The sequence below is a fragment of the Anas platyrhynchos genome, chromosome 5 (genome assembly GCF_047663525.1).
Source record: "Anas platyrhynchos isolate ZD024472 breed Pekin duck chromosome 5, IASCAAS_PekinDuck_T2T, whole genome shotgun sequence".
Taxonomy (NCBI): domain Eukaryota; kingdom Metazoa; phylum Chordata; class Aves; order Anseriformes; family Anatidae; genus Anas; species Anas platyrhynchos.
Genome location: NC_092591.1, coordinates 57,638,966 through 57,665,333, shown reverse-complemented (window position 1 = coordinate 57,665,333; position 26,368 = coordinate 57,638,966). Strand labels below are relative to the sequence as shown.

Sequence of the window (26,368 nt, the reverse complement as noted above, 5' to 3'; positions counted from 1 at the left end):
TATGTCCTTGCATTGCCCCTCTAGGTGCCTTTGGGATTTACTGTGATTCTTATCCAAGTCACTGGAGAAACCCCTCATGACTTTAGTAGTAATTGTGTTGGGTAGTTGGTCACTACTGTTCAATACTATTTTTGCTGATACTGGTTTAATTTCCCAGCACTGATGATGCAGAATTGTGGAGTAGCTTGTGCCTGCCAAGCACAGAGCTGGATAGCTAAAACTAGCCGTCATCAGCTAAAGAGTTATTAATTAATAAAGAATTGCAGTATGCAATTAGAATATTTCAGCCTTAGGAGGATAAAGAAAATCACAAAATGCATCAGCTACATGTTTGGTAGCACAGAAGTTTAGAAAGCTTTTGAGATGTCAGTTTCCATTGCTTAGTGCAGAGGTTATGCTTCCCATATTCCCTAGGCAATACCTACATAAACTGTTCGTCTTTTTAAGTCTTGTAAATATCCTGCTTGCAATCAACAGCAGCAGAAGCTAATCCTTCTGAAATGTGTTTAGTATACACAGAACAATACAAAGAACAATGGCATTCAGTTATTTTTCATGTATTTTTGGCTCTCATGATGTAAATTCATTCCTGTCCGAATTTAATACCACATTTCTGAGTATATAACAGCTGTGTTTTCTTACCCTGTTCAGTGACGTGATCCTTACAACCTTCAGCCCTTTGCTGTTGTAAAACCACTGTATGATCTTGGCTTCTTATGTAACGTAATTTGATAACTCCAGTGGTATCTGATAGAAAGTGTTTTAAGATTCTGTTGAGCACTGAATGTATGTTTGTTACAAATGTTTTTGTTTTTTTTTCCTGACATGCTAAACCATCCTGCATTCTTTTGTTTTTAGAAATTTTTAGCATTTCACTTTATTTCAGAGTATTTTTTCCTTTTTTTTTTTTTTTTTTTTTTTAATATACATATATCTTTTTGGATTAATTTCTGTGTATGTAAATAAAGTAGCAGTTTTGATCCTGTGACTGTCCTGGAGAAATATGGTTCTATATTTGGCTGTAAGTATGAGAGCAGTGTTTATTTTATTTTGTTTTATTTTACTTAAAAAGAACAAGAAAGCATCTTCATGGACTTAACAAAAAAGATTAGTCATATTAGAAAAGAATTGAAAAAGCAAGGGAGAGATCTGATGGAAAATATCTTCCAAGTCACATGTGCCACTGATACATAACCAGCTAGGGTTTCCTTATGTAAGCAGTTCTTGGGGCTATATAGGTTTGCTGTTAAGATGTTGATAGCTAAAGAGCAAAAATATTTCTGCTGGGATGTGAGTTGAAGAAACCAGAAATAGGAGCGTGAGGCTTCACCTGATATGATTCATTATGAATCGTCTTTGCTGATTTTGTGCAGAATACAGAGACCTGTGCAGAACTGTCACACTCCAATACAAGCGGTACCTGCATGCCTGTAAAGCAGGAGCCGTGCTAAGTGTTTTCATCTTCCACACTGAGCAGAAGCAGAGACCCCTCTGGATTTATTGGGGTCATGGGTTGTTAAACAGTTCAGTATGAGTGGAAGCAAAACTGTCAGAGAGGAAGAACAGTTTGTTTTTTAAATTTTTATTTCATTCTTACAAAACGAATCTGAAAAGTTTGAAACCCTCCATAGAAGGAAAGCCTTTTACTTTGCAGAGTTGCTTCAGGTTGCCGTATTTCTCTCTCAAGTTACGGTAAGTTGAAGCCAGAGCATACACGTGGACTGCCGAGGCAGCTGCCAGTTGCGGAAGCGCTGGGTTCCCCGGCCTTGGAAGTGTAGTATCCTCAGCAACCCAGCTTGGTAGGCTTCGGGGCAGGCAGATGGGAAAGCTGGCAGGAAGCCTAGGTTTCAAAGAACTTAATGGAAATAGTCTTTGTAGAATCGGTTTTCAACCAACTTGGAATTTGCCATTTACCTCCAAAAATGGTAAATTTCTAGAAAAAAATGTCAGAATTTTTTGGTCTTGTGTTTTGGAGAACAGTGTTCCTAAGTTGCGAAGGAAGCTTTTAAGTGTGTATTAATTACTCTATTAAACCATATTGATCAGGAGCTGACTGAATTTTGAAACCCAAACCAAAATGAAAACCAAACATACCTGAGTATTCACTTGAAGGGCAGAGTCTAATCAGACTGTTGGAGCACACTGTTACTGCATACACTGAAAAGTAAGTGCTTAAGAGAAAGCTGAAATACTTAGCTGCTTTCATGCAGCTTGCTGAGTGGCATACCTGTCAGTTTAGGAGCAAGAAGGCTCCTTTCTTTTTTAATAAAAATAGCATGCATTTCTTAAACAGTAAGTCTGGCAGGACTATGCCTTTACTCACAAATAGACAACAGGATGTGCTAATTGATTTCAAACTATGTCTATGATACGTAGTATAAGGCTTATTTGAATCTTGCTCACAGTGTGCATTGATAGCACATGGAAGTTGACGTAGAATGATTCAGCACACTGGATAATTGAGAAAAAGATCATATTTGGGATGCTATATAAAGTCCTAGGCTTAGGTTGGAGATGCCTGACCCATATTCTTTTTTCAGGTGCTGCAAATTTTAGGTCAAATTATTTAAGGAAAATAGGGCAAAGAGAATGTATTCTTTCCTTTCATTTCTTTTCCTCTCACCTTTAGCTGTGACTTTTACTTCTTATCTGACCGACCACTTATCCCTGCAATATTAGCTGCATTTAAGGATTCAGAGCATTGCTTTTTTTTTTTTTTTAGGATATTTTCTCAGTGGTCTAATGAAATTTTTGTTCCAGGGCATGGATCCATTAATGAATAAAATATAAGGTGGTGGCATTGTTCTGTAAGCAGCAGAAATTCCTACTTAACTGACTCATGGGGATTTTCATCAAGTAGGAGTTTGATTGTAATCAATACAGATTGCAAATTTGCAGAAAGAATTTCACAAAACCGTACTACAGGAAGCAGAATTCCAGGGATCTAATGAGGGAACAGCTTTTTATTACAGGAAAAGCTTGGCAAGTATCAGCCCAGTCTATAGTTCAAATAAACAAATCTTATTTGATAGGTTGCTTTAGCAGAATGATGAAATACAAAACCAAGCACTGTATTAGTCTAAACTCCTAATGGAGTTATATTTTTCCAGGAAAAGTATAATAAAGCCAGAGGATTTATTCTTAAATAAAGGAGATGCAGACTTGGCAGTTCAGACTTGATCTGAATTCCTACCATTTGTTTACATTGTACACTATTATGCACTGTTCCACCAACTCAGCGGTTAGCAAAATATGGTTACTTTTCTCAGTGAAAGGTGCAGCTCTTTCCTTTTCCTCCCGTTCTGTTTTTTTTTTTTTTTTTTTTTTTTTGTTCATGTGATACTGTCTTCTCATTAACCGCAGTGTACGAATACTGCTGTTCTTATGCAGTATTAGTCCAGGCATAACCAAAGCAAGCTGTGGCAGGGAAGCAGACTTCTAGAGCGAGGAAAAGAACCATGACCTTGTTGTCTTCTCTGCCTGTGACAGAGCTGGAAGCAGGTCTGTGAGAGAGTGAGAGTTCTGGGGTTAGTTCTCCTGTAGAGGAAACAATTATCTGTCTCACTCTGGATATCTTCCTGGCTTTAGCCATACCAAGACCCCAAGATTCCTGTTTTGTTTGTTTTCCTGGCAGCAGCATTCAGACTTCAGAATCCCAGTTTGGAGGACTACCAGTGCAGTTTTGCGCATTTCTAGAAGAATTGGTCTGATACTGCCAAGTAGTATTTTTACTACAGAAATAATTGCATCCATGATTTTTCAGTGATCAATTTAAAAGAAAAAAGCATGAAAAAAAATATATATATGAAACACCTCATTGTCACTGAATTTCCAAAAAAGCACAGTGTGATATCTATCAGAAAATTGCTTTAATTTAATCAAGTATTGGGAACTGCTCGCTGAGGGTTGAACTCATGGGCAGCAATACAGACAGCCTTTATTCAGACATACACATCTAGAAAGCTTATTTGAACATATATTATTTTAGGTATTGTGTGTTCGGTTATTCAGTCTTCCGGATTTGAGGTTGTTTCTTTGGTGATCATTGGAAGTTGAGGAGGGAGAGCACAGTCCCGTGGCATAATGTCATTCTTTTGTCTTCTCCAGTGTACAGAGAAAATCAAGAGATACTCTTTCTGAGAAGCAGGAAGATGAAGCACTGATGAAGCACATCTAGGGGATGTAAATTATAGTGACCAGAAGCACTCTATTATCTAAGGGCATAAAGAAATAGCTGGGAGGGTCTGTTAGACAGCAGGAGCCTTCCATGGCAAGTGACAGAGAGCACGCACTGCACTAGGCCATAGGGGGACATAAATGCTGCTCAGCCTGTCTAGTAAATACTCTTGTATCTACATGATGTCAGAAGATGGAAAGCTTTCTTATGCCAGAAAAGTAATGCTACTTGACAACTGGAGCCTCCAGCCAGATTCTTGGCCATAGTGCCATTAATGCCATCAGAAAATACTGCCCGTATTTCCCTTTAGGATCCTGGAGTAACCCCCCTCCCACCCCTCACCCCCCCTTTTTTTTCCTTCTCCAAGAACCCTGGAAACTCCTAATCTGTTAAGCATTTGGGATCCTTTTCTCCTACCTCCATGGCAGGTGTCAGGCACCAAAGACCCACTTGGTAGGCTCTGTGTGGGGACTGGGCAGTGTGGGATGCCAAGCAGGGCACCGGAGTAGGCAGGGATTGTTGAAAAGAGTTGTAGGAGGAATGAACAAGGTAGGCATCCTGCAGGCTAAGCTGAACGAGACAGCCTGTAAAACGGGGGTTCCAAAGTATGATTAAAATTACCTTGAAATTGGGTACCTGTCGTCACCGATCACCTTTTAAAATACCGATCTATGTTGTGTCTGTTTCGGCATGGTATTAACCAGCTGTTTGAAATAGAAGTCTAAACACTGCCTGATCGGCTTTATAGGAATAGGAAAGTCACAGAGCACAAATCCACCTGTAATCTCTGTAGTAATGCCTGAAGAAGAAACAGTGCTACTCGATTGCTTTATTAATTATATAAATGGGCAAGACCTTAGCTGCTGGTAATTAAACGGCCTGTTGTGGCTAGTTGTGGTGCCATCTAGTGGTTGTCGAGTAAAAGTTCACGCACTTGGGAAAGTTACTTCACAGCTAAAGCAGATTCTACGGCATTGCGGCAAGCCAAACCGAATGAGAGTGCTTAGAACTTAAACAGCACTTTAAGCCTTCTGCCTCTCGGCCACATGCCCGCTGTGTTCAATCCTTTCTGCATCAGGTAAGGCCTCTGGGTAAAAAGAAGTTTCAGAACTCTCACCAAGGAGCCCAAGCAGTGATAACAGTCCTTAAATGCAGCGGTGTTAATTACTTCAGGCCGTTTTGCTTGTCCCTGTGTATAAGAGGCAAGGAGAACTACACTCAGGAAAACATGCCTTCTTTATTCGTTCTTTCTAAACCGTGGAACATTAAGTATAATCATTCCTGCTGGTCACTTAAGAACAGAATTTCTCTCAAAGTAAATAAGCAAGTACAGTCTTCCTGCTGCTTATGTGCCTTGGTTGGAATAAGAAAAAAAGATTTATAGGAAAGTGTATATACTGGTTCTCTCCATCTCATTTCCACCTACGCATTGCAGAGGTTGTATGCTGAGGGGTGTTTCTCCTAATTTCCAGCAGTCTTTCTGCTTCCTTTCCTGTTTAGGGAGCCTCACTTGTCTTACTGCTGTCTAAACCTTGAAAAACAATGTTTACTCTGAGATATATTCCTTCTCTTCCAAAGTCATGTTGACAAGTAGATTATTAGTGAAAGACTGATTTTATTGGGTTTTATTTTTCCCTTCAAGCCTCAAAAATAGGAAACTTGAAATAGCATTAAAATTGTTATCATTTCGCAGCCTCCTATTTTGTTGATGTTGTCCATTGTTCCCTATTCTTTTTTTGTGGTAATATTGTCTCACTTTTTTTTTTTAATGCATCCTGAAAATTAACAGGCATTTTCAGAAAAATCTTAATTATATTTGTTTTTTCCTGAATTCTAAGTGTCTGTATAAAAAACAAAACAAACAAACAAACAAAAAAAAACACAACAAATAGGACTTAACAAAGAAGATGTTTATCCATCTATAATAAAATTTCTTGGTGCTTGTAAAAATTATGAATCCCAGAATTGCTGGCCGTGTATGACTGAGTAGCTCCAAGGAAAGGTTTTTTGCTTAACATCTCTGTTTCCATATAGGTAGTAGACATAAAATCATCACAAGAGAGCTGAGCAGGCAGAGCACTGAAAGGGAAAATGAATTCTACTGCATAACATTCTTTCTGAAGTAATCTGGAGAGGCTACAATGTGATAGTGCCATAGACGCAGTCCTGGAAGTAGAGATGAGAACTGCTATCTTCATTCAGCCCCAGGGAATACTGATGGGCAACTTAATAAGCTGTGATTTTCATAGACTTGTAAAATGCTGCATGCAGATCTTTCATTGGTCAGGAACACTGGGATCTACCTGCACTGAGGTCAGGGAGGGCAGGAAAGGAGAGGCTTGGGTCTCAGTTATCAAGCTGATGTCTTTGAATATTTTAGAAAACAAACAAAAAAGCATACAGAAGACTCAATATGTATTTCTGAGATCAGTGAAGAAAGTTTTGTCAAATGTCCACAACCGTTCTCCCATTATGGACAACCTTTTTGGACTCAGGTGAGGTCACAGAGTGTACTACCGCACTCTTGTGAGTAGGGCCAAGTTGCAGGTTGCTAATGAAATTGGCTGATTGGTTACCTTCTGCAGACTGTAAGAGAGGAAGCTTTTCAATTAATTTCTTGGCTGGCTAACTGAAGCGATCTTTTAATATACCATGAATCATTAGTCAACATTAGCTAGAACAAAAGTGAGATCAGAGAAGTGGTGGTTGTCACAATGACAGTGAGGACTAGTCATTACCTGCAGTAATGACTTTAAAGGATTTTAAGTAATATTTAAGCCATTTTGAGTGGAATACATTTGAGTGGCTTTGAAAGGAGATATTTTAAGGTTGTGGAGCTGTTCTGCATATTCTTATGCATATTTTTGCCTTCATATATTTGTTAATGTATTTTGGGGTTGCCACCTAGAGCATCACAAGTAGTAGAGGTGATCCAGTGTTTGAGAGACCTATAAGCTTTGCAAAAAATGCTGGTGTGTTCTGTATTCTTAATTTCTCTTCCTGACTACCAATGTCATCACCTGCTCCTGGATACTGGAGATTATTATAAGACTTGAATGACCTATTTAGCTGTTCTGAATTTTGAATGATGTTTTTTTTCCTCCCTCATCTGCTGAATTTCTTCCCTCCCACCCCCTCTTAGCATAAAACAGAGGAATTGTGAAAGATTATTATATATTTCTGTGAGGCGCTGATCCCTGTATAATCTGTGATCGCTTTATAAGGAAATTAAAGACAAATTTATCATGGGTACTATAAAACTGAGTAAAGGAGAGGAAAGAAGTCCGTGTTTTTAAGGTATATAAATAATTATGTCTACCAGGTATTCTCAAGTCCTGATTCAGAGTACCCCATGGGGATTAAAACAAGTTTTAGAAAGAATTTATATGTTACCAACAAGCAATAGTTAAAACCTGCAGAATTTCAAAAGCATACATGTACATGCACTTCTGCATGCAAATGAAATAATACATGTATCTAGCAGTCCACCAGTGCAGTATTTTAATGTCAGGCCATAACCCCCAGCCCTCAGTGATGTCAGGTCAAATACGCACAGACATTTGTAAATCTGGCCGGTGCATGACGTTCAAAGATCTCTCTGTAGCAGTTTATGTAAAAAAAAAAAAAATTGAACTCTTAGGTACTCTTTACTGAAAGGGTTGTGAGGCACTGGAACGGGCTGCCCAGGGAGGTGGTGGAGTCACCATCCCTGGAAGTCTTCAAAAGACGTTTAGATGTAGAGCTTAGGGATATGGTTTAGTGGGGACTGTTAGTGTTAGGTTAGAGGTTGGGCTCGATGATCTTGAGGTCTCTTCCAACCTAGAAATTCTGTGTGATTCTGTGTGTACACAAATTGGCATATTTATGATATGCAGATACAATAATTTGAGTCTAGATCAATTGTGTAAAACTGTCCACGATATTTGGTGTTTCCAGGTCTGAAATATAAGTAATTTTCCAGGAATTAGTGTCAATTCTTTCTTCTAGATTTAATTCCTGAAAACACAAAGTTCATTTTTGTTAATGGTGACAAAAAAGAACATTCAACTATTTGAGTCTGGATCTCTTCCAATTAAACAAAGGATGCAGATTTGCTTAATTAGGGAATAATTGGATTCTGCATCTCAAGAGAATTACTTGATATCTTAAGGAAATGAATGCATCCATTTTTTTCACATATTGTAAGTTTTAAGTGAAGAGACTTCTATATCCTTTACTCTGCAATGAACTGTAAGCTACAACTAAAAGGAGTTATCATCAGTGAAGCAAACCTGTGCTTATTTAAAAATATTCCATTTTAAGTATTTCTCAGTATCTATCTGTGTGAGAACTGAAATCTTTCTGTGCTTCAGAAACTTTTGCCGTAAGCTGACCATAAGTTTCTATGCAAGGCATAATGTCATATTTCAGCAAAGTTAAGAACGATTTCTCAGATAATGAAGCGATACCTTAACAATTACTCAAAAAGATCCCCCAGTTCCATAAACAACAACTTTTACCATTGATATCTATAGGTAGAAAGTTTTATGAAAGAACTCAATAGTCACATACATCTCGCTCTGTAGTAGTGGAAAAACTGTCGCATGAAAATACTACTAGCAAGGATCCTATAATTAATCTGTTAAAACCTGACTGATGTACAGAAGTTGGAGAGTATTGTACATAACATCTATATTAAAAATAACAAAAACATTCAGACAACTGTAAACCCGTGAGTCTGAATTAATATATGCAAGGATTGGGAATTTATCAACCAAATGAGTCAGTAAAGACATAAAAGAAAATAATAAGGGAACAACAACAAAAAAAGTTAACTAGGAAATATTGTGATAGAGCAGCCTGATATCATTGTTTGCTTTGACTCCTTTATAAACAAAAGGACTACAGAAGTTCTCACTTCTAAGGTATCTGGGAATGTATTGTATTTGTATTGCACAACATAACTTGTTCAGTTTAAAAAGGCGGTGTATAACAGATTAATTGTGATGTGATTAAAAAAAAAAAAAATGTGATAATAATGAAATCCTTAATGAAATGAGAACTAGTGGACTGAACAAAAGACTCCATAATCAGGGTAAGCATCAATCTTATTCAGCTTTTTTTTTTTCTCCTTTTTTTTTTCATTTTTACCTTGTTGTAAATAGGCAAATTCATTGATGTATTAAAGCTGGAAAGCATCATTTGATTCAAAGATGAGGTGAAACTGGCTAAATGAATTGGAAGTGAACTAATACAAACAGGATGAAATGCAGTATTAAACTGCAAGGTCATGCAGTTAGGGACCAATTGCAAGGATTTCTGCTGTCAACTAGAGCTTCATTCATGTATAATAATTGATAAGAAGCAACACATGAGTATAGTAATTAGCTGCAAAATAATTATTTTTTAGTAAAGATATGACAGTGAAAATAGCAAACATGATGCTCAGATATAGCAGACAGGAGAAATTAGTAGTAGTGTTGTGCTGGTAAGATTTCCTCAGGTATATCACATCATCACATATGTGGTTCTGGTCAGCTAAACCGGATGAAAGTAAGCTGTAGCATATGCATTAATAAGAGTAAAGGAAGTGAAGAGCTTTGCCTGTAACTGATTAGCAGACTAGCATGGGCAGGATAGTTTGCCCATGGGTTATAGTTCTAGAACTAGAGCTGATTTGGGTGTTGCGAGTCTGAAACAGAGGCCGCGCTGTATGTGACTGTAGGCACCTGCTGATGTGGAAATAGGCCAGAAAACTGCTTTTGTAAGCCAGCAATGTAAGGCTTTAAAAGATGTCTTCTCTCTATAAACATGGTGGGTGTTGTGTATCAGGCTGGCTAAATGCTTAAGCTAAGGAACAGTGTCAGCTCCAGGATAAAGGGTTCTAAACCTGCTAATGGATACATTTAGCCTGAAAATAGCACCCGGCTTTAGCACACAGCATGATACTTTAATTAGTAGAAATATATTGTAGCAGGGTCTGTCTGCTCATTCTAGTTTTTGGATCGTGTTCTTACAGATGGCTCTTGCATTCAGAAAGAATAATTTCTTTTATGCTGGGAGAAATGCAGTAGCCTTTTCAATTTTATACCAGTTGATTGCAGCTGTGAAGTGGCAGAAGAAGAGGGGAAATTTTCCAAGCAGACTAATTCTATTTTTTAGTGTCTTGTTTTTACCATAATTCTGACAATCAAATAATTTGCTCTGTCTTAAGAAGGAAAGATTTGAGCAGATTTGTTTTTCTAATGGGATATTTGCTCAGAGCTATTCCTTTAACTAAAGAGCAAATAACCTGTGAATATTTAGCACTCTCCTTTATCATGTGGGATGACTAAATTTTAAGGCATGTTATAAATCTGGTGTTTGCATTTCTCATCTTACTATTGCGCAAGTGTCTCCCATTCTGTCCTTAAGGATTTTATGAAATGCAGTATTTAGATCAGAAATGTGTTTCTGGTGTAAAAAACTTCAGTGAATACACTTCCTTCACTGAGGCTGCATGCATTGAGAATATAAAGATCATTCTGTTTTTTGTAGTATCTTACAGTTGTAATGTATTTCTGATCCTCTTCCTGCACAGATGTAGTTTCTAAGTTCCAATACTGTCATCATGTGTGTTGTTTCCTGAATTTCCCTTGTGTTGTTTGCAGATCACTCATCATTTTCATTTATTTTCCATTGTTTTCAACTTCCTCTTCTTGTCCTTTCATTGTTAATGTCAGCTAACCTTAGTTTGATTTTGAGATTTTTATTGTGGAACCTGCCTTCACCGTCACAATGTTTCTCTGAAGAAATTCTGATCAGCTTTTTGGTGATGAAGGTAGAGAACATGATAGCAGCATTTTTTTTTTTTTTTCCTTCTAAAGCATTTGTTTTCCTTCTGAATTATTTTGTTTGTGTTACCTTATTTGTATCACTTGTTGTAAAAAAAAAAAAATAAAAAAAAAATCAGAATCCCCTATCAAAGTTTTTTTTGAGCTTTTAGTGTGCATTGAAATAAAATTGGCTGACAGGTCTTATTAGCTATAACTTGCTTCTCTTTCAATTATAGAGTTAAATATTGCGGTTACTTCCTATGTTGCTATGTGCTGCTTTGATACCCTGTGAAGCTTGCTTTAGCTTAGAGGAAAAATGAGTAATTAATTTTTTCCAGAAATTCTGTAAGGTAAAATGTGCATATTTGGATCTCATTGCCAGCAGCATTTTTCTTTAACACAAGAGTGGTTTATTTTTGTAGGTAGTGTACTGCTCTTGCACTCTTACTGAATAGCAATATGCTAGTGTTTATTTTCAACTGAGAAAGTTTGAATACAAAGGACTGCAAGTGAACAATCTGATTTAGTAAGCTTTGTGGCAATGATAGTTTATCTGTTTATCTTTTTTCTTTCCTTTTTTTTTTTTTTTTCCTTCTTTTTATGATGCAGCTGAGTTTCTCAGCCTCCATATTGTCTAAGTTGTGGAGTGATACCATCAGCTGGGTTGAGGACTGTTGACTGACAGTAGCTGAATATTTGGTGTTGACCTTGATTTCTATGTTTGCTTGAAGAGAAAAAGAAGAAAGAAGAACATGCAGTTATATTATGCTTACAATGACACTGGTGGCTCTTAGCAAGTGACTTTAGTTTCCAGAATTTGTATGTTCCTTCTTGAATTCTACCTGAACTGGACCTTTTCCATCCTTTGCCAAGGGATCTTTTACCATGTTTTATGGAGGAGCAAATGAATAAATAGAACCATAATGCTTTGTTCTATTGTGGTTTCTTCTTTATGGCATTAAGATTACTGTAAAAATAATTTAGGTCTCTCTGCCTGAAAAGACTGTAGAAAGCAGAGTTACTTCAAATATACATTTGCTTTTCGTTATAAATAAATTTTATTTCAGAATAACTGAAAATCTGATGAAAATTTGGATGCATTATGGATCTAGTTTTTAGAATAAAAAAATCATATGTTGTGAGTGAAAGAATTTGACTCTGTTCCTCCTCTAGGATTGGCTTAGTTATTAACTTCTTGGAAAGCCAGACATTTTAATTCAAAAGGAGAATTTAAAGGAATACTCGTGCAGTAAAAATTCTCAAAAGCTGAAAGTAAGTTTTCTGTGAATAGAAAAAATTGCTTTCTTTGACAGGTCTTTCCCATTCCTGATGCCATGAGGAACTGTTGTAAATTAGGTGACATAATTAAGTCTCCTTTGTGTTTTTTAGATTTGTTATTGAGTGCCCAAGAGCCCCAGTGTATTGGTTTTAATTGCAGCATACTCCGAAATGGGAAGGCTGTCTTGATCGACCAAAATTGCTGAATAATGGCAGAGGAGTGTTGGGTGGAGCCCTGCTCCATGAGAAAGCTCCCCTGCTGACAGATATAACCTTGTTGGAAGTTCACTGTCTTCCTCAAGAACTGTCACCTTATGAGTATGCAAGCTGTTACGTGAGGAATCCTATGGCTAATTAAACGTGCAGTTATCCTGATGACACACACAACTAAATCAACCCAGGTAGAAGCTGTCTGCAGTGAATTGTGAAAGCACCAGAATATTGAGAAATTTATAGGGACTAGAAAGGGAAAGGATTAATTCCTCAAATAGCTTCACAGTTCCCATTTTTCTTGAAGATTCACGTGTTCTTGGAATTGTCAACCCCATGCTTGCTCCTCTGCTGGCTCATGTCTTACTATCTCGCAGAGCCTACACATCGAAATGATCCATTGCCCTTCCTTTATCAAGGATAGGAAGTCACTGGTTTCACAGGAGTTGGGGTGCAGTAACTAAGAAAAAAGTTGAAAGAATGTGGGGTGATAAACCAAGACATGCTGTTTCTGCAGTCTCGGTCTGTTCTCATTTGATGCAAAGTAGATTCGTTTTCACTATAGCAGGAAAATGGAAAGGCAGATGCGTGAAAGGGAAACAAACTTGAGCTGTAGAATCTAATTTTAACCTAAAAAGATTTTTCTTGTTTATTAATACAGTGTGTTTTCTTTTCCTTCTCATCAAGACAGCCTTAAAACTTTACAATCTGTCCTCAAATGACACAGAAAGGCAGGTTGTCCATGATTAATGGTTTTGATATGAAAATAAATTATCAAGCATGGACGTGGGCCACTTCAAACTGCTGCTGCAACCTCTTAATTATTTAATAGTTGCTAAAGAACCAGGCCGTTATCAGAGCTCTGACATTTTAAAAAATTGATTGTTGTACCTGCAGGCTCAAGGAGGCTTTTCTCTCATTAAAAAGAGTAAAAAAAAAAAAAAAAGAAATATTAATGGTAAAAGAGTTAATAAAAAACAAAGAAATTGGACAGGGGAAAGCGAAAGCACTGATCTTCTAAGCACATAAAGAGCACAACAACAGCATGGTATCTACTGATGTCAAAGCTTACATGTGCCTCTGATAAGACACTGCTGATCCAGAAGTGGCAGTATTCACGAGATGTTCTTTGTAATGTAGTGGAAAAAGGAATGTGCCCAGAATGAATACTTTGGAATGAACCCTCTCTGACAACTGATTGGAAATGCTTAAGAAAGTCTTATTCAAAAGGCCATCTGTCTATTATTTTCATACTGTTTCTGTCTTGTTAATTACTACAGCATCATTTGAACCAAGGTTCTCTCTTTATGTTCCAGATTTAAAGATACATGTTCTGTCTTCACAGCTGCTGGCTGTAATGTGAGTGGGAATGCTGATACTAGGTAGGGGAATGTGTAATAAGAAAACTGAAAGTAGTTCAACTCCCACCATTTAGTTGTGATCTATCTGTCAATAAAACAGTGTCATATGTTGTTGTCCCTCCCCAATTTTTTTTAGCGCACATACTTTAAAAACAATTATAAAATATGAACAGTATTGTGCAAAATTTTTAAAAACTTCAATAGGCAAGAATATAAAACTTACTGCAGTGTGATTTTTTCCCATTTATAGGCATTGCTAGTTATTCCATTTGCATTTCTAAACACATGTAGATCCTGCATCCGTTAACAGACAAACAAGACTTTCAAAACCTAAGGAGTTACCAAGAAAATGAAGACAGGTTCTTAACTGAGGTGGAAAAAAGAGAGATAGTGGTCATAGGTGGAAACAAGAGTGGCTTGAATTAGGTATGTTGAGGAAAAAATATATCATTGCTGGATAATTAAGCATTAGAACAGGTTTGCCAGACGTAGTGGAATCTGTGTTCTTGGAGAATTTCAAGACCCATTTGGACAAAGCCCAAGGAAATCTGTCTTAGTCTCAGTCTGCTTTGAGCAGGAGGTTGAGCTACATGAACTCCTTAGTTTTCTTCTAACCTAATGATTCTGTGATTTCTGAAACCACCATTATGAGAAAATGAAAATAATGTTACCACCCATAATCAATTATTTTATTAGTATGTTTTTCAAAAACTGTATTAAAGATTGAGAAATCAAAAAGATTGATCAAATTAATTGTAACATAGGAGTGAAATTTTGACTGCAATGGCTTATCCTGATTCTCCTAATATTTTCAGAATGTAAAATCAGACCAACAGCAAGTACAAAATGTGTCTCTATATGGGTGAAAAAACAAGAGTCATTTAAAAACAATGTTTTTCAGCGTGCATGTCTTATTTAAGCCTTGAAGAATGAAACAATTTCTTATATCAGTAAGGTAAACAATAAAAAGCTGTATTTCTGTGAGTCTACATTTCCAGTGAATATGAGGACAAGGAATTTAATGAATATTATTGTGGGTAACAAAAATTTAAAGATTGATTTCTTTAATTTTTAACATGTGCTTTCTTTAGTCATAGTTCCCAGAAAGAGTCTTTCTGGTTGTCTTTGAGACAGTTTGTTCTGGTGACTTGCATCCGCTGTTTTTATGGATGCAAGTTCTATTACACTGTGAAGTAAAGAGGAGGCCTTTTGTACAGTTCAGTCTAAAGTCTCCTCAAGAGATCTAGAAAAGATGGTGAATTGCTTCCTTTGATGGATATTATGCTAATTATATGTCCCTCATAATACAGTCATATTTGATTGCTGCTGTGCAGGCATGTCTGTCTATGGGTAACACAGCATAATGAGTCTTTCCTTTCCTTACTCCTTGCTTCCAGGTGACTTGCCAATTCTAAATTATGCTCGGTAAAATTAGACTTTATCTTTTACATAATAGAACCCGTATACTAAAAATATTTTGGGATTCTGAGGTTTGCGTTCAGAATTATATCCAGAGAATTCTTTATAGACATGCAAAAATAGCAACAAGTAACAAGAGAACACTGAGATGTGTTTTGCATCAGTGGTCAAAAAGACTACTGCATCGTATCTGAAAACCTGCCTGTTCTTTTATTTTACGTAGCCTACCACAGTTAATGAGATTGTGTCTGATATGATTGCTGAATCTGGGATCTGTGACAGAAATTTGATTATCCAATTTCACGTTTTGCACTGTATGATAGTCCACTGATTGTATATCTTCCATACTGCTTGTGAAGTTTCACACCATAATTTTACAGTGTCAAACTGTTCTTTAATCATTTCCTCTTGCTATGAATTTAAAAGACCTGGACCACAAACCTCTCCAATATTGCATACAGATTCCTACTGAGGAATTCTCCTACTCAGAGGCATGTTTTCTGATGCTTATTTTTAGAAGAAAAGATTAAATTAGATGAGTTCCATTCACTATTGCCTTCTGTACTGCATTGTCTTTTTTTCTGGTCATGGGTTCTAATATTATCAGGTATTAGGAATTTCTATTGAAGCGTCTCTTGTCAGCAGTATCGGAATAGGGCTCCATAATCATATGGTTCCAGAGCACCCTGACTTGGTTTTGTTGTGCTGTATAGCTAAGACAAGTGCATAAATTAGCACGTAGTCACAAATACCCATGTATTTGACACAACTTAATGAAGCACCGAGAAATAGATTTACTTTCCAAGCTTCAAAATTTGTTACACATTGTAATGGAGTTAGAGCTAGATAAGAAATAGTTGGCCTAGATTCTTCTATGATTTCTAAAATTTTCTTGCTTTAAAAATAAATACAAAAGAGAAAACAAGCTCTTTTAACAGATTTGCCAGTAGATAAGTATGAATAGTTCAAGGTATGGTAAACTTGAAAACTGGTATTAGCCCTTATATAGATATAAAATTCAGTATTATATACCCACATCGAGTATAATACAATATACTCATATAGAACACATTTTCTGGGTCCAAATTAATATTTTTATATTTTTTTAATCAAAACAAAATAGTAATAGATTTGTTGCTTTATTGTCAGGCTATATGAGTAAGATTCTAGCTACCTGATTTATTTTCATTAAAACTGGAATATTTTACCAAAAAAAAAGAATGTTTTAGAAAATTAGGACAATAATGAAAATATTTTGTCACCATTTTTTCCACTATTTCTATTAAATAAAACATCAGTTAAAAGATCTAGAAAAGAACATGTTGTGATGATGGGTCAAGGACAAGGTAAGCATAAAAGTGCCAGTGATCTGTATACATTCTGTCCACATTTTCTGACCAAGCAAAGATACAGGTCAGGTATAGATCATCCTCACAGTGCTTAGGAAGAGTTCTATTTGGAGCTGATGCTTATGCACAAGTCTGTAACATATTTTTTACTGGTGGTCTATCCATTTAAACATGAAAGCACATAAACAGGCTGAACATGAGAAAAGGCTCAGATCTTTAATTTGCAAAGTAGATGTACCTGCTGTGGGGCATGTCTGCAAACAAGTGAGTATGGGGGGAAAAAGTAAGCAGCTTGCTTGCTGCAAGAATGACATTGCTTGTTACAAAAAGAGTCCAGTTTAAATTTATGCCTTTGCCAGCCAGTGGAGAAGAGAAAAAGGCTTGTATGTGAGTCATGCGCTATACGTCCCTGAGCACCTCCTAGGGCAGTGCACATCATATAGCAGCATGCTTCACTTGTGTCTGTATGCTGAAAGACACAGCCAGCCCTGTGGTCACAAATGGAATCTTTTGTAAGATTAAAAGTTTATGACTGTTACTAAAAAGGTGGCAGGTTGGAGGCCTGAAGCACCAAATGAATATGGTACAGCCAGTTCAATTTTTGCTTCATTTAATATGGTTCAGTTCTGACTATACTGGCAATCTTTTTGACCTTGACTTGCTGCAAAAAGTAAACACTCATTTTCAGTTGAAGGTATAGTTGAAGGCAAATACATTGTTAAAAATGTTTATTTTATTTTTGTTAACATTTTGTGTTAGAAAAATAAAAATCTAACATTTTGTCCCACTATAATCCAATGGGACTGCTCACATGAACGAATTTATTTGGACATAGCTATTTTCACAGTACTGAGTCTTGTGAAATCAACTGAATATCTGAATTGAAAGTCATCGTGAGATTCTTTGATGTTATGGATTGATTCTGTTCTGCTTCTTCTGTGAAGACCGAATGAAAGCAGAACTTTCAAACTTGTGTCTTTTTTGATGGTAGCTGTGGAAATTCAAAATGTAACTGGTTCTTCAGGAATTATCAGGAATTAATGAAAGTTTCTGATGGCATAACTATTATTGGGAGCGGAGCAATTTGCTGTAGTGTTGGTGGAGAAAATAACAACAGCTCTTTACATTTCTCCAGTGTTGATAATGTATTTGCACCAATTTCACGTGAACTTTTTTCCTCTTTGTCATGGTTTTATTTTTTCCACTGTTGTATCACACAACAATTATCTTCTATACCTTTTTGAAATATACAGCAGATTCAAAGCCAGGCAATAATCTGGCATCAGTCAGGAATAACAAAGGATCATCTTACAGTTGCCAAATGTGTTGATGATCTCAGTCCAACAAGAGATAGAAATCACTCCCTTTTCACAAAATACCTCAGTTTTGACAGATTTTGTGTATCATCTCAGAAGAAAGTTTGAAGAGTAAAATGGAATGAAGGTTGTTTCATGTGCTGATTTCTGTTTCTCAGAATTAGGTTTGTGAGAAAAGGTTAGAAAAAGTAGAGGCTGGTGTGGCTCAAAATGTACTGTATCACATGGTACATACATGGTACATCAAACATGGTACATCATATGGTACCATATCATATAGTACCTACAATGTGCAGAGTATCAGTGCATTTGTACGTATAACAGGAATATAATCAATTATCTTTGCAGCTGTAATCAGTGTAACTGTACTAAACTGGAATATTTGAATTAGTAAATATATTGTGAAACTTCCAAGTATAGTTAACTTAAATTTTCAGCAAGCGTTAACTCATTTTGGAAAACCCCTATAGATAAATTCAAGCAATTAGGGTATTGTACAACATTCTCAACAGCTTTTAAGTAACAGAAGAAAACAAGAGAAAAAATGGAGCTTGATTACAAATAGCAGAAAAATATCTATCAGTGGTGATATTATTATTTTTTTCTAGAGGTTGATGACTTAAATTATAAAAATACAAGTCTGAAGGTGAAACCAAATTCCAAGATCACATATGATCAATACATTTATTTCAAAATTATCTTTTCCTGCTAAGGAAGAAGGTTCCATTACTTCTGCTGCGCATGGTTATGTGTCTCAGAAGAATGCGACTCAGTTTCAGAATTTCTTGCATCAAATCTTGATTTATGAATGAAAAAGTACAAAGTTAGACATACTTAATAATAATTTCGGGGTTGAGTACCACCAAAAAAGTGGGAGGGAGAGTGGAGCAAGCTTTCATTACTGCCTTGAACCCACTAGATGAATTTTTATGCTGTTACTAATTGTTACTATTCAGTTACTTCCTGTTCCACATAAGACAGGGTTGAGTAATGTGAGAATGAGAAAACAGTACTGCAGAATTTAAGTGGGAGAAGGAAAACATACACTTCTCAATAAAAATATAAATCCATTGTGTTTTGTAATTTCAAAGGTTCAGTTAAGTAACTGCGATAGTAATGCATGAATTTTTCCAATTCAGGCTTCCGAGCCAAAGCAGTTACTGGAGGAGATAGTAAGAATTACCTTTCTAAGAGCCACGGGATTTCCTAGTTTTGTAAAGCTAAAGTTTTTGTCTGTCATTGTGCATTTAACAGAAAAGGAAGTGTTAGCCAAGTAAATGAGTGAAGATGGAACTAAGAAACACCTGTAAGTACTTTGGAGTTCCAAATCCACATCATTGCTATTCAGCATAAATTAAAATCCTCAGAGGTTAGTATTTACAATACATGATCCAGAGCCAAAGTAATCAACAGGAGAGTGTGGTACAAGCTAACAATTCATTACCTGTTACTTCTTTCCTACACTTAGTTCAGGAACAATCTGAGAATAATGAATGTAAATGAATACAAAATGTTTTCTTATGTGGTTGGAGTTCAAAGAGAAAATAGATCATAAATGACGGAATATAAACAGACACCTCAAAATCTTGTTGAGAATCTTAAAGGACTTCTATTTCATAGCTGCAATTGATAAAACCTGCAGAAGTTTTACCAGTGGTGTGCAAAAAGTCTTGGGTGCCATGAACATACATGAAAATTGAACATAAGCAACCTGAAGAATTCAAACCATTTTTGAGGATAGATTGTGTGGTAGTTTTTAGGTATCATCAGTTGTTTATGAATCACTTAGTTCCATGATACAGAGTCACTTTATCTTTAAAATTCTTTTTTTTTTTTCTCAATCTCATCTTCAATCTTCTTATAAATGACCTTTATCAAAAAAAATAGAGGACAAAAGTGGAATTATCTTATACAAGAGATGGTCCTCATCAAGGTTTTAGTGGAATTTGAGCTACTTAAGCCTTGTGCTGACATTGATTCATGGGGTAAATTTCATACTTGGTGAGTGATCTTTACTAACTGCGATCATTTTGCATTTACTTGACTAAGTATATGAGAAAACACTTCTATTGTGACTATATGAATAAGCGGACATTTTAATACCAGTAATTATGCACCCATGTGATTTTAAAGTTCTGTCCTCTTGAATATTGCTTCCAGTAAAACTTATAAAAGCATAAATCTTTGTAGAGGAAAAATCCAAGAAGAATTTGTGTGTTTCTCCACAAAACTTGACAGGGAATCAGAGTGGAATTCATGGTCCTTTCTTAGTAGCATTTGTTTATTACTTGCTTTGATTTCTTCCAACATTTAAAACACTTATATGCTGTTACAATTAGATACTTTTGTGGTTCTCAAGTCATATGATGTGTACATTCTGATGATCTATATATATAAAAAAAAAAGGAAACAGTAGTTTTCTGTGCTCAGAGAATACGTGTGACATCTGGGAGGCAGAGTTCAAAGGATTAAGGTGTGGAGAACCAAAGCTAGCATAAGGGAGACATCATTGTTTTATTCATTTCTTTGTAATGCGACAGTACAAACCAGAAAAGTAAGCAAGCAATTTTTATTTAAGCAATAAGTAAGCAATTTTTATTTTTAAAGAAGATTAAATGTTGTTTTTACTATGGATTTGTCGCTGCTACCTACCTCATTGCTCATTTTATTTAATCTTTTTTACATTTGCTTTCCTGTGGAATCTAATCAATCTGAAGTTCATCTCAGGAGACAGATTCAAAAGCTTGAGTTTTATGTCCATTTTTGATGGTCTGAGTGGTAATCCAATTAGATTTCTGTTTATTCTTCAGGAATTTAAGCCTTATCAATATTATAACTGCTGAATAAATATCTTGAGTTATCTACCAGCTAGATTGACCATTTTAACTGTTATGTTTTATATACTTGTGTCTATATGATGGAGTTCAAATAGAACATTTCAGTTAATTCTGAACAATTCAGTTAATTTCAGACTGATTGAAACATATTTTCCTGAGCATGCTATGCTGTTATCTTTGCAGGACCGCCTTTTTTGCTTGGCAAAGTAGACATCATTACTTCCCTGGTTCCAAAGATGGAGTTCCTGCACTTCATAAAGAATCTATCAAGTTTGTGTTGCATATCTTCTGAAAAAAAAGTTCCTCAAGGACAAGAGCTCAACAGTAAGCTGTAATTAGAGATATAAATAAGTAATTTTTGTAGTATTTGACCTAATGGTACCCTTACTAATGTGATGTGTAAGTCAGATTTAATTTGATTGAGTTGATGGAGTTAAATAATGATCTCACCTTGAAAATGACTGAAGTTACTATACCACTCAGGGAGAAAAAGGATATAACTTGACTGGTAATCTAAACCCATGTCTTATACATTTATTTTCCTATGTCTCTTGTAATGAAGCACTGTATCACAAAAAATAGTCTAACATCACTGAAAGGGTAATTAATTTATAGCTAGAAAACATAACAGAATTAATTTAAAACCACAATGTAAATTGCATTTTTTTGTTGTGGATATTCAGCATCACTGTAATAAAGACTTTTTTTTAAACAAAATAACATATTGCTTAGGCTTCATAATTAAAAATACAAATGGAAATTACTCCATTCAATATGTCGGCTTTAAGGACTATACATATCTGTGTAGATAGCTATCTGTTTTTCCAAATTAATCACTGATATAGAACTTCTCTGCAATGGCTACAAACCTAGCCCATTTGTCACAAAAGTGCTTGCCATTGCCTTTTTTTAACATGCTACAAAGATGAACAGCTACACGGTCTTAAATAGATCAAAGAAAACAGCATTTAATATGCTTTATGAAGATAGAAGGAAAACCATGGAAACGTATGTATGTACACGTGTATATATAGGTGAGAGGGAGAGTTGTTTTATTGGACAAGGGAACATTTTTCCATAGCAGAAAACTTCAGGTAGTATTTATGTATGTATAGAAACACTTCTTTCCAAAAGAACAATCTAGCACATCTTTACTATATTCATTTACTAATGATTCTTCATTGAACTGGCAGGGATTAGGGCTGATGATGCTTTGTCTGTGCACTGTCATGTGCATTTTACTCCTCACAGTAACTGTATTCATGCATTTTTTTACCCCTATTTGTTGAAATTTTGCTCCTGAATAATAACTAAATTTCTTTTTTGAAATACAATTCATGGCTAATCCTGGAGATTTAATCTTGGTTAAAAAAAAACAAAAACACACCACCAACAAAACACAAAACAACAACAATAAAAACCCTTGATGGAATATCTTAAGAATACTTCTTGCCCTGGGATTACACAGTATTGGTTGCTGATGATGGTAAACGTACTGGTAGCTTAAGATCAAGACACAAGGAAGTAGGCATCACATAAATTTGAGAAAAAGTGGTACTTAATCAGCTAGTTATCATTAGCAACACAAGCTACTTCCCTTTCATGTATTCTCTGAACTACTACGTGATTATGTACTTTGAAAGCAAAAAATCAGAAATTGTGGAAAGTGAAACTAATTCCCAGCATCTCTTAGAATTCCAATGAAACCCAACCTGTACTGCTACACACTCATCTCTTAGTGTAGTGGAATTACATGTGCCATTTTTGTTTGTTTTACAGAAGCTATAACTGCAAATCTGGTGCTTGGTCCATGCTGGAAAAAAAGTAAGTGTTGCAAAAAAAAATTACATACATAGTAAGCACTCTTCAGCCTATTTTTTAGGTCATGTCATTGAAAATAAATATCTGCTTTCTTCTAAAAATTAAAATATACACGAACAGAGAGCTTAAGAGAATAGGTAGGGTGTTGCAAACTCAAGAAACTTGCTCCCCACAGGAATACTCTCTGTTGGATTTCCCTCAACAGACTTCATACTGTCTTAATACAGACACAAAAATGAAGGTACCATTTGGCTAAAGTGAGGTTTGAATTCAACGAAGCATTTGCTACGTGAGTCATAAATGATGAGCTGTATTTACACAATCTGCAATTAGTTCCAAATTATTCATTAGGCAAGGTTAAGAGAGCAATGAAATGTTTAAATCACATTCCATCTGCTTGTCTGCCAGATCTGATTCATTTGGTACACATGGGAGAACTGGGATTTAGACCACCAGTCTTCCACCAGTCTTCACTTTCTCTTCCCACACTGGGAGAGAGAAAATAAGGCTCCTTGTATTTGTAAAACAGCGTTAAACAGTTTGTCCATTTCAGCCTGAATGGAAACCAAAGAAAGTCATTTTGAAATGTAGCCAGACGGCTCCTGCTGATATACTTCAGAGGTGAATGGATGTTTGAACAGTGCAATGGTCTGAGAAAACCTTTGTGGCTTGCACTGCAGCCCGCTTACTCTGTGCCCCGGATGGTTTCTTTATGTCATGTGTTGTGTGTTCCTGACCATTATCCTTTGGCTGGTTTATGCTATTATTGAATTTATGCTATTATGAACTACCCTGTATAGGGCGCATTACAAACATATAAAATTGCTTCATCTACGATCCTTGAAAGCCAATACCTAGAGGTTGTGAAGAGGCTGAAGTATTTCCCTGGATTTGTCCTTTCATTTAGGCTTTAAAGACCTTTGTAGCTCTGTTTGCTCTTTATTTCACAGAAACTTTTCAGTGTGTTCAGATGTTAGTAGCTTGCTTTTACTGTGCAGTGTTGATCATGGCATGGATGAACATAGCCATCATTTGAACCTGGGTAACCCTCTGAAGTCTTTGTAGGTGTAGAGATATGAAGAAAATTTTTACTGGGTGTCTACAACATTTTGGGGGATCAACGGAATCCTACAAATCTGGTAGCTGGAGATAGGAAGGTTATAATTTAAGGAGAATATTTAATCTGATTTTGCTATGTCCTCGCCGTCCTAAACTAACATTGGGTTAGAGTCCAAATCCTAATCGTGTTCCCATAGTACATTATGCTTCCTGCGTAACCTCAGAAAGCCACTATAAGTTAAGGTTCAGTGGGTTATTTTAACCTCCGAGGAATGTGAAGACAACTACTTACAGATTCTTGAAGTGATAACGAATTACAGCAGTGGTTGCCATATAAATAATTGAGTTGCCCTACAAACATAGTACCATCAAAGTCTTTCAATGCCTACAGTTCTTGAGTTCAAAGTGACTAGCTTTTCATTCTCAATGGAAAAATTATTAAACTTCATTATCTCAAGTCTCCTATTGTAGGTGCTTGCCTTGCCAGCATACTGTGAGAGGTAATGAGTACTTTTGTATTTTGTGTACAAAAAGTAAATGCTCACTTACTAAGTTTGTATGTTTGCCCTAACTGCATTTCAGCTGCAAAAAGTGGCTTCATCAAGCAAACAGTGCAAATTGAGTAGGAAGAAAGTGGGTAAGAGAAATAAAGAGGAGGGTATATCTGTATATCAAAAGGACACTGCTGAAAGTCTACCATGAATACAAAGAACTTCAGTTTCAATAACATCCTAAAGCAAACTTCCAGATGAATTAACTACAATAAACAGATACCAGTATGATACATTACTGCATTTTTAAAACTTAGTTCTTAAAGAAGCCTTTATGATGAAAAGCTAATCTGATCCTGAAAAACGCCTCAAGTAACTGTTTCCCTTAAGGACTGTTTTGTTAGTCTGGTGTCCTGTCTAGAACCTGAGGCCACTTAATAAAACCACTTTAATTCCTAGATATTACATTATTCCAAACCTGATGAATTTATATGTTGCTCTGACAAATATCTGGATAGACTTTTATTTATTTATTTACTCGTATGAAAGCACAGTATTCTAGGTAATCAGAAAAATAGTGAAGCAGGATTTCTATAGTAATCATGTTACAAAATACTTTTCCTTTTAAAACATGGTCTGTTTTGGTCTGAGTTTTGCTTTTGTGATTTGCTACAAATCCTTCTTCTAACAATGGAAATTTAGGTGATGCGAGGACTTCAGAACTGGAACTTAATTCTTATAGCAGCTTTGTAAAATGTAAAATCAGAACAAGAGTGCAGATAATAATTTCCTCAATCCTTCTGTCATTACACGCAGAAGTTAAAATCTCTCTTTCAAACCCATTTCTGTCTGTAATATGTTGCCTCATTTTACAAAGGTCTCATCTGTTAAAAAGTAAAACAAGTAAGCAAAATGTGGCCTAAGAATGATGTTTGAAATGAATGTTTGTCTAGTTTTCCTCTGAAGGAGAGCTGCTAATAAGGACAATACTAGACTAGACATACTCTTTTTTCTTTTTTCTTTTTTCTTTTTCTTTTTTCTTTTTCTTTTTTCTTTTTCTTTTTCTTTTTCTTTTTCTTTTTCTTTTTCTTTTTCTTTTTCTTTTTCTTTTTCTTTTTCTTTTTCTTTTTCTTTTTCTTTTTCTTTTTCTTTTTCTTTTTCTTTTTCTTTTTCTTTTTCTTTTTCTTTTTCTTTTTCTTTTTCTTTTTCTTGAAAAATAGCAAAACTATTTTAAAACTTTTTTTTTCTTACTTTATGACATTTTCCATAGTTTCTGCTATGGAAAATCCCCCTCAGAATGGTATAAAATGGACAGACTTTCTCTTCAGAAAAGCTTTTAAATGATCTTTTCTCTTATCCCCAACTCAAATATCCAACACATGAACAACAAGCTGCAACATACAGCTTCCTTACACAGCAGATTGCAATTTCATGTGAAGTATCCAACATGCAGAATAAGGGTTTGATGCTATGCTAAGCTATTTTATTTAATCTAACTCTTCTCTCTGTACTATGTTGTGTCTAACCCGTGTTCTTTTAAATGAGCATTTTACTTTGCAATTGTGAATGGGGGTTATGAAGCAAAGAATTCCAGAGATACCAGTGTTCATATTGCTGCAACAATTATCCTTGGATGAGTTGGTTTCAAGTAACGTGTGATTTTTGTAGCTCTAGCTAAGTTATAATGTTGCCTTGTGATTGTGCTTGTGTTGATTATAATTGGATTGCCAATTGCTGCCAGGTTGTACTAAGTGCATCACTAAAAAACAAATTTCTGCTAATTTATTCTCGTACTTGACTCAGGCTCAAAATTTCTGATGATTTCTTCTTTTTGCAGTCACATTTGGCCCAAACAGGTTTTCAAATGTAATGCATACAGAGTCGTCCATAATGAATTCCTTCCTCCCCCTAGAATTTCAGAATACACCACCTCTGGAAAAACTATTCTCTCTCTTTTTTGCATCAGGTTCTTTTCCACACTCAAACTATATTTTCATTTCATATGTTCTTGACCACAGTCAGGATTTATTTCTGGGCTATCTTGATCTATACTTTCTTTTAAAAGATTTACCACATCATAGTTCTGCTTCTCTCGCTGCTTGTTACTCATCAGTAAATGCTGTAGGGTCATGTCACATTTCCTCCAAGACTTTCTCTAATACTGCATCTTGTTCTTTTAAAACTGAACAAGAAATACTCTCCCAGAGAATGTGTTTTTTTTTGGTCCTTATTTTACTCTCAGGTCGTATCTAGGAG

The 26,368-nt window shown here is 35.8% G+C and overlaps 1 protein-coding gene across 10 annotated transcripts in view; it reads left to right on the top strand.

The window, feature by feature from the left end:
• KCNA4 (potassium voltage-gated channel subfamily A member 4) overlaps positions 1-26,368 on the top strand; it is a 110,703-nt gene that overhangs the window by 66,142 nt on the left and 18,193 nt on the right. For all 10 annotated transcript variants that reach the window (XM_072039183.1, XM_072039190.1, XM_072039187.1 and 7 more), the window contains 2 exons: positions 20,925-21,065; positions 22,521-22,565. The gene's annotated coding sequence lies outside the window, so the exon portion shown is untranslated. The remainder of the gene's footprint in view (positions 1-20,924; positions 21,066-22,520; positions 22,566-26,368) is intronic.